Consider the following 15,049-nt stretch of genomic DNA (forward strand, 5'->3'; position numbering starts at 1 on the left):
GTTTCCCTTGAATTGTGTTAGATTCTCTTTTAAGATAGGCTACTCTTCATGCTTTACGGGACACACACAATTATCTATTCATTTATGTAATACAGTATCACATGTATACATAACAGTAGATGGCTTTTGCATATAGAGACTGTATATTGTGATCCTTCATTTAAGCAATCCTCATTAATTAAGTAATTGAGTGCAAGATCATTTGTGTTATGTTGCCCTTTATTCAACTGGGATCTGATGCCGACTGCACTGGTGTTGATAGAGCCTACACTACACAGGCCTGACTCTTCCTCCTCATTCTGTGTATCTTTAATAAGGATAATGCTGATATCTTCAGTGATACGTGTCAGTAGCACTGGGCTCAAAACATTGGACTTTTCCCAGTGTTGCTCTCATAATAACAGAGGATGGTGGTGCAGATGGGGTCAAAAGGAAGTGGTTAGCTTCATCACAGTGAAGAATCCATCTGAAATGGAAATGCAGTTTTGCAACCCTTTATAGAATGATGAAATGTTTCTCATCCATGACACCAAAACATAATGTGCAGATGGTTAGAAATGAAGGCAATGAGTTGACATCATTATGTTCATTTGGGTTCTTGTCAGAGAAAGAATTATATCCTTTGTGATGTATTTATCCTTGATCAAATCTCCACTGTGTGTCAAACTGTTTGGTATGCATGCGCGAGGAGATATACAGTGCCTTGCGAAAGTATTCGGCCCCCTTGAACTTTGCGACCTTTTGCCACATTTCAGGCTTCAAACATAAAGATATAAAACTGTATTTTTTTGTGAAGAATCAACAACAAGTGGGACACAATCATGAAGTGGAACGACATTTATTGGATATTTCAAACTTTTTTAACAAATCAAAAACGGAAAAATTGGGCGTGCAAAATTATTCAGCCCCTTTACTTTCAGTGCAGCAAACTCTCTCCAGAAGTTCAGTGAGGATCTCTGAATGATCCAATGTTGACCTAAATGACTAATGATGATAAATACAATCCACCTGTGTGTAATCAAGTCTCCGTATAAATGCACCTGCACTGTGATAGTCTAAGAGGTCCGTTAAAAGCGCAGAGAGCATCATGAAGAACAAGGAACACACCAGGCAGGTCCGAGATACTGTTGTGAAGAAGTTTAAGGCCGGATTTGGATACAAAAAGATTTCCCAAGCTTTAAACATCCAAAGGAGCACTGTGCAAGCGATAATATTGAAATGGAAGGAGTATCAGACCACTGCAAATCTACCAAGACCTGGCCGTCCCTCTAAACTTTCAGCTCATACAAGGAGAAGACTGATCAGAGATGCAGCCAAGAGGCCCATGATCACTCTGGATGAACTGCAGAGATCTACAGCTGAGGTGGGAGACTCTGTCCATAGGACAACAATCAGTCGTATATTGCACAAATCTGGCCTTTATGGAAGAGTGGCAAGAAGAAAGCCATTTCTTAAAGATATCCATAAAAAGTGTTGTTTAAAGTTTGCCACAAGCCACCTGGGAGACACACCAAACATGTGGAAGAAGGTGCTCTGGTCAGATGAAACCAAAATTGAACTTTTTTGCAACAATGCAAAACGTTATGTTTGGCGTAAAAGCAACACAGCTCATCACCCTGAACACATCATCCCCACTGTCAAACATGGTGGTGGCAGCATCATGGTTTGGGCCTGCTTTTCTTCAGCAGGGACAGGGAAGATGGGTAAAATTGATGGGAAGATGGATGGAGTCAAATACAGGACCATTCTGGAAGAAAACCTGATGGAGTCTGCAAAAGACCTGAGACTGGGACGGAGATTTGTCTTCCAACAAGACAATGATCCAAAACATAAAGCAAAATCTACAATGGAATGGTTCAAAAATAAACATATTCAGGTGTTAGAATGGCCAAGTCAAAGTCCAGACCTGAATCCAATCGAGAATCTGTGGAAAGAACTGAAAACTGCTGTTCACAAATGCTCTCCATCCAACCTCACTGAGCTCGAGCTGTTTTGCAAGGAGGAATGGGAAAAAATGTCAGTCTCTCGATGTGCAAAACTGATAGAGACATACCCCAAGCGACTTACAGCTGTAATCACAGCAAAAGGTGGCGCTACAAAGTATTAACTTAAGGGGGCTGAATAATTTTGCACGCCCAATTTTTCAGTTTTTGATTTGTTAAAAAAGTTTGAAATATCCAATAAATGTCGTTCCACTTCATGATTGTGTCCCACTTGTTGTTGATTCTTCACAAAAAAATACAGTTTTATATCTTTATGTTTGAAGCCTGAAATGTGGCAAAAGGTCGCAAAGTTCAAGGGGGCCGAATACTTTCGCAAGGCACTGTATATGCTGTCTAAGCCATTTTTTTTTTATTTATCTGCTAGTTTTTGTCTGAGCATTATTGCTTTCAATAACTTTCAATGAGTTTATTTTCCAACTTTTGGGGAGAAATCATTTTAGCTTGACATTTCTCATTCAAATGCATTCATGTCCAGAGGTTTTTTTTCCTGACAATTGAATTGAAACTGTCTGGGTCTGCATATTTTTTATGCAACTCGTCATGTTGATTTTACTCATCGCAATAAACTGCATGATCCCTTGGAGTGTTTGTGTTGGAATCTACTAGTGTGTTGATTAGTCTTGAATGAAGAACCCCTTTAAATGTACAGGCCTATATTGTGATATGGATGGGCAGGAACTCTTCTTGAAAATGGCACACTGGTCTTAACCGTTTTTTTCACTGATTGGACAGGGTGGAATAAACTGATACTGTTTAATACAGGCTGTCGTACCCTTTACCACAGCTACTCTACGGACAGCAAGTGAGAAACAGCAAGCAGTGTTTATTTCCCCAAGGCCTTTTGGTCCCAGTCACACTCTGTGCACAAGCATGTCTGTACACAAACACATTTGTTTAAATGGGATATGAAGCCAAATGCAATGTCACATCAGCCAAAGCAAGGAAATGTCCTGCCATGGTAGTGGACTGTAGAACAGGCCGATGCTATTGGGTGGATACTCCAGCTGGAACACATTGATCTAATATGATAACAAACATCACTACATCTACAACACTGGTTTATTCCTGTATTTCAAAGTTGAATAAACAACACTGGTTTCATTATGTTTTTATTATAATGAAAAGGACTTACAGTTTTTGAACTATTTAATTTGTATAACAATATAAACGTTGATAGTAATCGTATTACAATTATTACATTGAGAACACGGTGATTGGTTACAGGCCTATTCTCACTTGAGTGCTTTGGACAAATGAAAGAAAAAGTTCATCTTATGAATATTGATGGGTTTTTGGAAGGGTTAACATTGCAACTTTATGCATTTTATGTTGCGCTCTCATTTCTTGTAGATTGAATGAAAGTGGTGCACTGTGTGTGTTTTTGTGTTGGTTGATCAGTTGTGGTCGTGTGTTTATTTGAGTATATACCCTGTACAACGGTTTGATTTTCTTTTGTCTTCATGATTAAGATTCATAACATGACAAATGTTATAGTAAATGTGGGTAACATTGGTTAAGGGGTTGTTGCAAAATGTATTTTATACAAAATATTGATTGCTGAGAGTGTGTACAGACAGCCTGCGTTTTAGGGCAAGTTTGTGATCTTTCTTTACCGAAGCTGAATATCCTGATTGAATTAACCATGAGTAGGTGAAATGTAACATGAATAGTATCAACTGTATACATATTATTGTGGGCCATTATTTTCTCCTTTTGTGGCCCTTTCTTTGAAATGTTACACCATTTTTACACCATTATACAAACAGAAAAGTATATACAAATAAAGAATTGTACAGATTGTGTAAATATGAATATTGGAGAAAACATTTAAACTCATTCCTTCATTTTTTTTTTTGTATGGAAATGATTAAATTAACCACAATAACAAATGAATAAAGTAATTGGATATTTGCACAAAATCATCATGGTACCTCTAATAAGGATAATACTGATATCTTCAATGATAAGTGCTAAAATATGACTTATTTTTCTTTGTACGTGATGAACAAAAATGACGTGTTGAGTATTAATTAAAACATGCCAAGTCTCACGGCTTTGGGGATGAGTTTCTCTGCCCTTGTGTGCTCTGTACCCCTCCCCCTCCTTTTCTTCTTTCCCTCCTGTCATTTTGAAGATTTGTCATCTCCCCTGTACCCCCTCAATCTTTCATTTCCCATTTCCCTGATATATTGATATATTTATGTTCCAGTAAAGTTCTGCCTTGCTCCCTGCTTGTGTATGTCTCTCACGTTCAATCGCTTTTACTGGCAAGACATACTGAGTCTGTCCTGCTCAGTCTACTGGACAGGGCTGCAGTCTCCCAGTCTCCCTTACACTCCATCTCTCACTCTGTCTCATCCCTCCTCCTCCTCCCTCTCCTCTTCCTCTCCCTCTCTCTCTGTCTGGGAGCTCAGCTCGACAGAGGTGGAAGGAGCTAGGACCGTGGGTGAGAGGTGGCGGCCCAGGAAGCAGGGCCACATGGTACCTTGAGTTGCAGGGCGGCTGGGTTTCCGCTGCAACCCACACTGCTGGCGCTCCACAGCACCTTACAGACCACAGCACCACAGTCCAGGCCCAGGGCTCCGGTCGCTCCTGTGCTCAACCAGATCTAGTAGTCTGTGACCGGCTCTGGAACCCTGCGTTCCTCCATTTTAATACATTTAAATACCACATGGTGCCCTTACTTTCTATGAGAGACAAGCAGTCTTCCATGGTGTGAGCCCAGAGAATCTGTAGCTAGGTTACTGTGCTCTATTCATATAGAGATTGTCTCCCATGCATTAACCTCAAGATGTAATTTTGCCCGGGCCCAGTAGGACCAATGGAGTCAACCTAAACAGTATGTCAGGGACATTATTCTATTATACTATGGTTAGGAAATAGTTGTGGGAATGAACATGGGAGACATACACTCTTAGAAAAAAAGGTGCTATCTAGAACCTAAAAGGGTTATTCAACAGTCCCCATATGAGAACCCTTTGAAGAACCCTTTTTGGTTCCAGGTAGAACCTTTTTGAGTTCCATGTAGAACCCTTTTCATAGAGGGTTCTATATAGAACCCCAAAAGAGTTCTACCTGGAAGCAAAAAAGGTTATCCTATGGGGATAGCCGAATAACTATTTTGGAGCAAAAGCACATGCCTGTGAATGTACACCTTACTCATGATTCTCAGTATCTCTGTCCCTCTGTCTGTCAGTTTACACATCCCTCCATTCTTGTTCAGACCTACAACCACTATGACACTCATCTCCCCATGTATCAGCTTCCTCTAGCATGTCTCTCTCTCCCCCCTCTTATAAATCTTTCAGTCAAGTTGGAAAGCAAGACTTATTAAATGATTGATAGCAGGGGCGAGGCATGAGAAAAAAAGGGGCAAGAGAAAAGCAGGACTTTTTTGAAGCCCTCAGACGTCTGGGAGGCAGAGGTGACGGGAGAATGGTAGAGGGGAAGAGAGTGAGGGGGAGAGATTAGAGAGGTTAATATAGGAGAGGGAACACAGAGGTGGACAGGCTGGGAGGCCAGGGCAGAGGCCAATGATCCAGTCAGAGCAAATCCCCATTCAGGGCTTGTTTGAAGGCCAAGCTTTCAGGGACTAATTTAACCCCATCTAACTGGCAAAGCTCTCTCTTGGCCTCTCTCTTGCCCTCTTTCACCCTCCCTTGCTCTCGCTCTCTCTTTTCTCTCTCTCTTTCTCTTGCTCCTTATCGCTCTTTCCCTCTCTCTCTCCAAGGCCCACATATATTGTGTGTCACCTTGAGTTATTAGGATGGGGGGCAGGGATGTAATAAAATGGAGGGAGACCTGTGAGTTATGGATGAGAGTCCACTGGATTATAGAGAATGAGAAGAGCCCGAGAAAGGGTAAGAGAAAATATAAATGGGACGAGGGATAAGGAGGACAGATGACAGCGGTGAAGATACTATCTCTCTAAGTCCATAATGCAGGCTGCTTTTTCAATGTCAACTCTTAGTTTATCCTGTAAACACATGTCGGTCTCAGACACTCTTTATTAATATAGAATATGCCTTTTTTTTCTTCCTCCCCCAATACATGTTGCCCTATTTTCTCTTTCTGTCAATGTCTGTCCTCGCTTCCACTACATCTCACCCCCACAATCCCAGAATGCACTACAATACAAGTACCTACTTTTTAACAATTAACTGTTACCTAGCAACAGTGTGAGTGAAAGAGGTATAGGGAGAAAGGTTTTAGGCAGTAAAGAGAAGTAATTCTTTATAGTACTGTTCAATTATTTTCTCATACAATAAAATATCAAACATACATGTATTATATGAATTAAGAGAACATGAATTTACTCAATTTAGTACATGAGCATTGGGCAAAACGGCAGATGTTTTGAGGTTGATTGCATCACACATACTGTATACTATATACACCCACACAAGCACTTAACACTGGATAGGAACTGGGAGAGAATTTGGCTGGATGATGCTCCAGGACAGGTGTTGCAGTGTCTATACATAGTGTGTACCTTCTAAGATAGTAGGAGTAGGCATTGAGGAGCTGTCCCCAGCGCTGTGAGGGCCAAAAGGCATCCAGACACAACTGAAGAGACAGCAGCACACAGCTGATACACAGCAGCCCAACATACATGAGCTCCATTGACACCGACAACCACAACATTCCTATAGGGAGAGAGAGGATCAAATCACACACATGGACACACACTAAATGCAGAAACACATACATATAGAAAGGATTCAGACAAAGATAACAGTTGGGTGTGTAATATACTGCAGGTGGCAGGTAGCCTAGTGGTTAGCGTGTTGGGCCAGTAACCGAAAGGTTGTTAGATCAAGTCCCCGACCTGACAATGTGAAAATCTGTCGTTATGAACAAGGCAATTAACCCACTCTTCCTAGGCTGTCATTGTAAATAAGAATTTGTTCTTTATAACTGACTTGCCTAGTTAAATAAAGGTTAATTAAAAAATACTGTTGCAGATGTATGTTTTACTGGTAATACAGAGAGAAGAATAAAACAAATTCACACCTAAGAACTTATGACTGTTGCTATGACGGTTAATCCTTTACAAAATATTTGTTGATATTTGCAAAACAGTTGTTTGCTCAGAGCTGAGGGCGAGTCAAGGTGGGATATACAGTAGATAGCAGTAGATGCATGTAGACATAATAGGTTCGATGATAGATGAGGTATAGGCGTGGATGTCATAACAGTTTATGGTTATAATAACATGAGTAAATAGGGTTGAAGATTTAGTATCGCGTGAGAAAGAGGGAGAGAGCAGGATGGGATGTGGAGAGCGAGTAACAGATGGAGTGAAAGGACATTTACAAGTGATAGAACACTGGGAGGGTGAAGGACAGAAGGTGAAAGGAAGCACTAGGGAGAAAGGGTTAAGGAGGAGAGGGGAATGAAATGGTTACCGCGGCAACAAGAGCCAGCATTTCCATTGCTGAGTGTAAAGGTTTTGATGGTGGAGATGACAGAGTGCCATCGTGTGCCATAAGGGGTTAAACTGTACATGCTCTACGTCAGGTTCGGGAAGCACACTATAATGACTACTGTATCTTAACTAATCAAATCAATCAGGAGTGTTTCAATTAAAGACATGCTCCGAAACACTGGCGACTGGTAAGTATTTTTTAAACCTCCCGCTTTGGGCTGGATGTGTCAATGTGTACATGCATAATCTAAGAGCAGAATTACTGTTTTAACTTAATTAGCCACAAAATCCCTAGCTTGAAAGCAACTGTTTACTGAAAAACGACTGTTTACTATTTCCTATTTCCTGTTTACTGGCACCCTTTTCCCTACATTTTCTCCCACGTGGGCCAACCCACTAGCAATTTGAGCTAGCGAGCGACCAATGACGTGGTGCACATATCTGCACATACAGTATGTGACGTAGTACGCAATTTTTGAGGACCACTTTTGGCTCGTGAGTGCTACTTTCAGAATTACTGGTATACAAAAGTATACTAAAGTACCGGAGAATCTCTTTAACTTGATGATGAAATTGAATTGAATAGAATTGCTATGGATTGACCTCCTAGTCCTGGTAGATGTGTTATCATTACAGAGCATGTCCTTTCTAAGTGACAACATTTCAATATACATGATTAACATGACTTAACCTTCATGAAGAGAAACCTACATTACATCATTATGAGGTTCTTTCATAAAACACTAATTAGTTGTAGTTGAAATAACAGCAAGAGGGGGTACATAATCCTTGTTTGGTTTCATACAATACTCCAGCAAGGGCCAGGAATTTAAAGTAATTAACATTTGCACATAGTCTCACCTTCCTCTCTTTGTACATAGCCTCCGCACCCACCAAGGTAATACAAGCAGGATGGTATGGAACCAAACGCTGTCAACCTTGTGGCTTAGCGACACTTCCCTGACAACCACCCGAGGGATGAATGATGGGCTGTAAGGTCACGGTGACGTCACGGCAGGGGATCGAAGGTAGAAACCATACATCATGTGAAAGGACACCTCAGACCCCTGGAAGAGAGAAGTAATAAAGCACAGAGGCCCACCATGAGTCACAGGGACAGCACCGAGATGATGACATCATCAAATGTAATGGCCGCTGGGTGGGGGATCTAGAGAGGGTAACCAAAGGGTACCCATAAGACTGGGGTAATCACTCTCCTCACTTCTCATTCTGTAATATCTCTGATTTTGAAATATGATCTCAATATGTCCCTCAGACTTCTCTGGTCCCCTTAGCCCCTGTTCCCTGGCTTGTGTAAACCCTCACCCAAACACATTAACCAGCGCCCAGCCTTTCACTGCTGCTGGAGAAGGCCATTCCTTCCTCTAAGTGTGGAGGCCTTGCTGGGATGCCGATGCCTGCCTGCCTGGCCCAGCCCCCCTCCCCTCCCGGTATCCGTAGTGATTGAGGCAGGGTTCTGCGGTTGCTAGGAAATGTGGAGAGTGTGGCAGTCGGCCTCAGCGAGAGAGGGAACCTGCCATGAGGATGTTGTGTGGGCCTTTAGGAGAGGATGCCCCCTGCTGGATACACATAGTCACTTTTTCTATTAGCCATGATGCAGCTATCTTACAACATCTCCGTTATTCTGCTCTGATAAAGGACATCTCCTTAGCGTAAAGCATTTCAGATGCTAAGAATTCTCTCTATTAAATGACAGATATTTGCAGTTAAATTAGACTGTCTTGGATTAATTTTTAGACTACCAACTCACTCTTGTTTGCTGTCTCCATTACTGTAAAGTGCCTCCTCTCTTTTCTCAAGGACAGTAGGAAAGGAAAGATGGAGGGAGGAATGCAGCCAAAGCTACTCCAGATGCTGTGCTATACTAGGACATTTGTTTTCCATAGAAAGGCATCAGATCAACCCACTCTATTGATTCAATGTCTTTTATAATTGCACCAATTGTAATATTGTAGGACACAGACACTACACCAGTAAAGAGCAAAGGCCAGTAAACTGTAGATGTATGTAGAACTGTAGATGTATGTAGAACTGTAGATGTATGTAGAACTGTAGATGTATGTAGAACTGTAGATGCATGTAGAACTGTAGATGCATGTAGAACTGTAGATGTATGTAGAACTGTAGATGCATGGCATACAAGCACACACGTCAAAGGCCTTGTTGGATTCATATTAAAAAGGGTTAATACATGCAAATTCCTCATATTTTGCATGCTGCTGTGACGCTCTGATGTTTTTTGATTAGTATGTTGCATTTTTCTGGTATAACTCTGACTCCATGTGGTCATCATAGAAATTGCACATTGCATGCCATGCGTGCGGTGCACTGGTAGTTGGTTGCCATAGCAATTGGATGTCATCAGACAAGATGTAAGGTGGTGTCTTACATGTCTCTTCTGATTGCATTCCTTTAAACTACTTCAGTTGTGAAGCTAAACATCTGGAACCTTAATTGGGGAGGATGGGCACGTGGTAATGGCCGGAGCGGAATAAGTGGAAGGGTATCAACAACATCAAACACATGGTTTCCATTTGCTCCGTTCCGTTATTATGAGTCGTCCTCCCCTCAGCAGCCTCCACTGCTGTGAACTACACCCACCTGCCTACAGCATTTCTATACAGAGAGATCATTCTACTGGACAGTGACAACCTTTGACCAGACTACAATATCCTCACAGAGAAAGTACAAAAAGCAGAAGTCATTGGTGAAAAGTTTCGGGAGCCCTGCAGGTATAAATAAATACCCTGTGTGGTACCTTAATGAAGACTCTATGCTGAAACACATTGCTGTTTTTATATGCTATATGCCCAGTATATTAAGGCCTTTTGTAACTTTAACAATTGCCTGAGTGCCTGGACCTTTCTCTCTTTGGTTGGATTTGAGTTTTCTGTTTTTCTGATCAAAAGTAAGTAGCGCTTTATAGTTGATGATGTGACTCTAGTAATATTATACATTTGAATACATTGGGAAATGTGATGGTTAAAAGAGGTCTATTGAAATGTGTAGGCTACAGTATAAAGAAAGACTTCCAGTACTTAGCCAGTGTTCCTCCCTGCGTGAGTTCAGGGTTTAGAACTGTGCTCCAACTGGGTTGTTAATTGCTCATCCAGTGATTTGATTGGCATCCTGAACACTTGCTTTTCATATATTAGACCTTTTCGACAAAACCACCTCAGGTCAGTCGAGTGCATGTCTTGAGTCTTTGCTGTTACTGGAGCAATTCAAGTGTTCCTACACAGGTATAGATGCAACTTAATGTATTAAAGTGCTATCTTCGTTTTTCTTGAGATTATGCATATTGTTGACCCTCCTCACTTTGATCATCTGAAGATTAGCTAAATCTACAGACTGTTTAGGTCACTGTTCTGTTGAAAGGGGCAATCTGCAGTTGCTACATGCATTGTTTTTACTTCTAAATATATGATATGTACCCATTGATTCTTGAAGAACAGAATTTAGAAATGCCTCACGACCGTAATTCAACTTGTGGTGCCCCATCAGAACCCACAATATAAACTTGTTTTAATCCAATGTTTGTAAACAATGTAATTATAACTAAACACTGTGTAGCCTCAAAACATGGTTAAAACTATAATGTTGATATCATGGATGGTCAGTCCTTGCATCCATAGCTTTGTCTATGAATTTGAGAGTGGTTAGATTTCTCCAGCCCAGATAAAATGTTGGGGATTTAATTTTGTTATTGTTTCAATTGCGGGTTGCCCCTTTATGTAACAGTTCTTGGTGGAAGAAGGTGAGGACCAAGGTGCAGCGTGGTACGTGTTCATCTTTTTATTTTGAACTGAACACTGAATAATAAAACAACAAAGAGAATGAACAAAACCGAAACAGTTCTGTCTGGTGCAGACACAAAAACAGAAAACAACTACCCACAAATCATAGTGGGAAAACAGGCTGCCTAAGTATGGTTCTCAATCAGAGACAACGATCGACAGCGGCCTCTGATTGGGAACCATACCAGGCCAAACACAGAAATACAAAACCTAGACTACAAAACATAGAATGCCCACCCCAACTCACGCCCTGACCAAACTAACACAGAGACATAAAAAAGGGTGACACTTTAAGGTGGATTTTGAGTTCCTTCTCCAAGCAACATTGTCAGCTTTGTGCTCCCTAAGGTATATGACATATCAGGTGAGGGTTAATTCACTGAAGAGGTAGATCATTAAAACGTGCATTCAAACTGTAGATTCTAAATTTAAATTCTAATTACTTTATGACCTCGCCTGGTGTAACGTCCCTATAAAAATAATATATTTATTTATAGATAATGGAATATTGACAACAATATATTATATTTATGCCATGGCCTAGGCAGAGAACTCCTCTAAATTTGGAAATATTTGATTGATTTTATGTTTTTATCAACTTTTTATTTTGTTAACTTAAGCTAAACATTGTCATAAGACCGGCAATTCAGTTTGTTTTGTCAAGATAACATAAAGGCTAGATAGCTAGCTTGCTAGCCTCTGGGTTATCTTGACAAAACTTACTGATTTGCCATTCTTATGACAATGCTTAGCTATTTTTTAATGTTTTTAAACCGGAGTTGGCAAAAGCTTGGACATCACACAGAGGCTTGTATTTTTGAGTGGATCTTTCACTCCAAGGTGGACTATCCCAATAATTGATGTGTAGTGAGCCTCTTCCGCCCCACCCCCCACCCCACCTTGCTGGATGTGACCACTGATTTCCCCCTACTCAAGCCTGCTTTAGGGTATCAGAGGAGCTGAGAACAGCATCGTGGAGGAGAGTTCTAAGGGAGAGGGAAGGCTCTTGACTGACATGGAGACGGGTGTACGTTCGACTTGACCTATGTGCAGCCCACCGAAGTTGGATGTGACCTGGACGTGCCAGCCTCTGACTGTTGAAGACATGTGCTTTTTTTGTTTTTAGCGTCTTTGAGATTATCTGTATAAGGAAAAGTGCTATATAAAATAAATATATACAGTGCCTTGCGAAAGTATTCGGCCCCCTTGAACTTTGCGACCTTTTGCCACATTTCCGGCTTCAAACATAAAGATATAAAACTGTATTTTTTTTGTGAAGAATCAACAACAAGTGGGACACAATCATGAAGTGGAACGACATTTATTGGATATTTCAAACTTTTTTAACAATTCAAAAACTGAAAAATTGGGCGTGCAAAATTATTCAGCCCCTTTACTTTCAGTGCAGCAAACTCTCTCCAGAAGTTCAGTGAGGATCTCTGAATGATCCAATGTTGACCTAAATGACTAATGATGATAAATACAATCCACCTGTGTGTAATCAAGTCTCTGTATAAATGCACCTGCACTGTGATAGTCTCAGAGGTCCGTTAAAAGCGCAGAGAGCATCATGAAGAACAAGGAACACACCAGGCAGGTCCGAGATACTGTTGTGAAGAAGTTTAGAGCCGGATTTGGATACAAAAAGATTTCCCAAGCTTTAAACATCCCAAGGAGCACTGTGCAAGCGATAATATTGAAATGGAAGGAGTATCAGACCACTGCAAATCTACCAAGACTTGGCCGTCCCTCTAAACTTTCAGCTCATACAAGGAGAAGACTGATCAGAGATGCAGCCAAGAGGCCCATTATCACTCTGGATGAACTGCAGAGATCTACAGCTGAGGTGGGAGACTCTGTCCATAGGACAACAATCAGTCGTATATTGCACAAATCTGGCCTTTATGGAAGAGTGGCAAGAAGAAAGCCATTTCTTAAAGATATCCATAAAAAGTGTTGTTTAAAGTTTGCCACAAGCCACCTGGGAGACACACCAAACATGTGGAAGAAGGTGCTCTGGTCAGATGAAACCAAAATTGGCAACAATGCAAAACGTCATGTTTGGCGTAAAAGCAACACAGCTCATCACCATGAACACACCATCCCCACTGTCAAACATGGTGGTGGCAGCATCATGGTTTGGGCCTGCTTTTCTTCAGCAGGGACAGGGAAGATGGTTAAAATTGATGGGAAGATGGATGGAGCCAAATACAGGACCATTCTGGAAGAAAACCTGATGGAGTCTGCAAAAGACCTGAGACTGGGACGGATATTTGTCTTCCAACAAGACAATGATCCAAAACATAAAGCAAAATCTACAATGGAATGGTTCAAAAATAAACATATCCATGTGTTAGAATGGCCAAGTCAAAGTCCAGACCTGAATCCAATCGAGAATCTGTGGAAAGAACTGAAAACTGCTGTTCACAAATGCTCTCCATCCAACCTCACTGAGCTCGAGCTGTTTTGCAAGGAGGAATGGGAAAAAATTGCAGTCTCTCGTTGTGCAAAACTGATAGAGACATACCTCAAGCGACTTACAGCTGTAATCGCAGCAAAAGGTGGCGCTACAAAGTATTAACTTAAGGGGGCTGAATAATTTTGCACGCCCAATTTTTCAGTTTTTGATTTGTTAAAAAAGTTTGAAATATCCAATAAATGTCGTTCCACTTCATGATTGTGTCCCACTTGTTGTTGATTCTTCACAAAAAAATACAGTTTTATATCTTTATGTTTGAAGCCTGAAATGTGGCAAAAGGTCGCAAAGTTCAAGGGGGCCGAATACTTTCGCAAGGCACTGTATACAGTATATATATTTTATATAGCAGTTTTCCTTATACAGATTTGATATATATTGATAATCATTTGTTTTAGAGTCAGCAATGTTACAGAGAATGGACAAAGACAGCACAGTCGAACAGGGACACAACAGTAACATTGCCTGTGATACATTATCTTACATTCACTTATATCAGTGCCTATGTTTCCTGTATGTATATTGGATGGATATCTGTCCTTGTTGATGCCGCTCTTTTCACCTCTAAATTCTTTCAGTGTGACTAAACATAGAACATGTTTGAGTACTACGCTGCTTCTATGCATGTCAGGACTACTGCTACTGTATTTGTGGGTGTATGCATGTTCATACTGTGTATGTAGGTATGTATAGGCCTACATTACTGGTAAGTGTGTGCATGTGCACATGTGTAACCGGCATAGACACATTTTCCACAGTTAGGGTTCTGTGATGCAGTTGCTATGGTAACCATGATAGAAATAGACGGGTATCTGCATGGAAAGGAAATAATTGAACTGTGTTGTTTAGAAATAGAGACAGAAAATAACAGATCGGTGAATGAGTGTGTGCACACTGCAGTACATTAAAAGTGCATCAGCGTGGATGGGGGCCATAGGCCAGGCCATTATGACTAGGAGAGAGTGAGTGGGTCTGTACTGCATTCACTGCCTGTGTTTGAGAGGAGATAAGCACTCAGCGACAACACAAATTAAATAGGGAAACGATATTGTTTAGAACCTCTGCTTTGTACATGATAACATGGTTTCCTAATCACAATGTGATAAATCTAATCAGCTAGGCTATTTGATAGCCTAGGCTTTCATTGCTTTAATTTCAGTGCATGGTATTCCTTGCAGTAGGGTAATTTAATTAGACATTTCATAAGTCAGGAGTCAGTTGAGAAGGGCTCTATGTTATGTGTTGGGTGTCAGTGTGCTGTAGCTAAGGTAGGCTACAGTTACTGAATGTCAGGCTTTATCCCTACACATCAGAGATTTTAAAA

Source organism: Oncorhynchus mykiss, chromosome 12, assembly GCF_013265735.2.
Source record: "Oncorhynchus mykiss isolate Arlee chromosome 12, USDA_OmykA_1.1, whole genome shotgun sequence".
NCBI classification, from domain to species: Eukaryota; Metazoa; Chordata; class Actinopteri; order Salmoniformes; family Salmonidae; genus Oncorhynchus; species Oncorhynchus mykiss.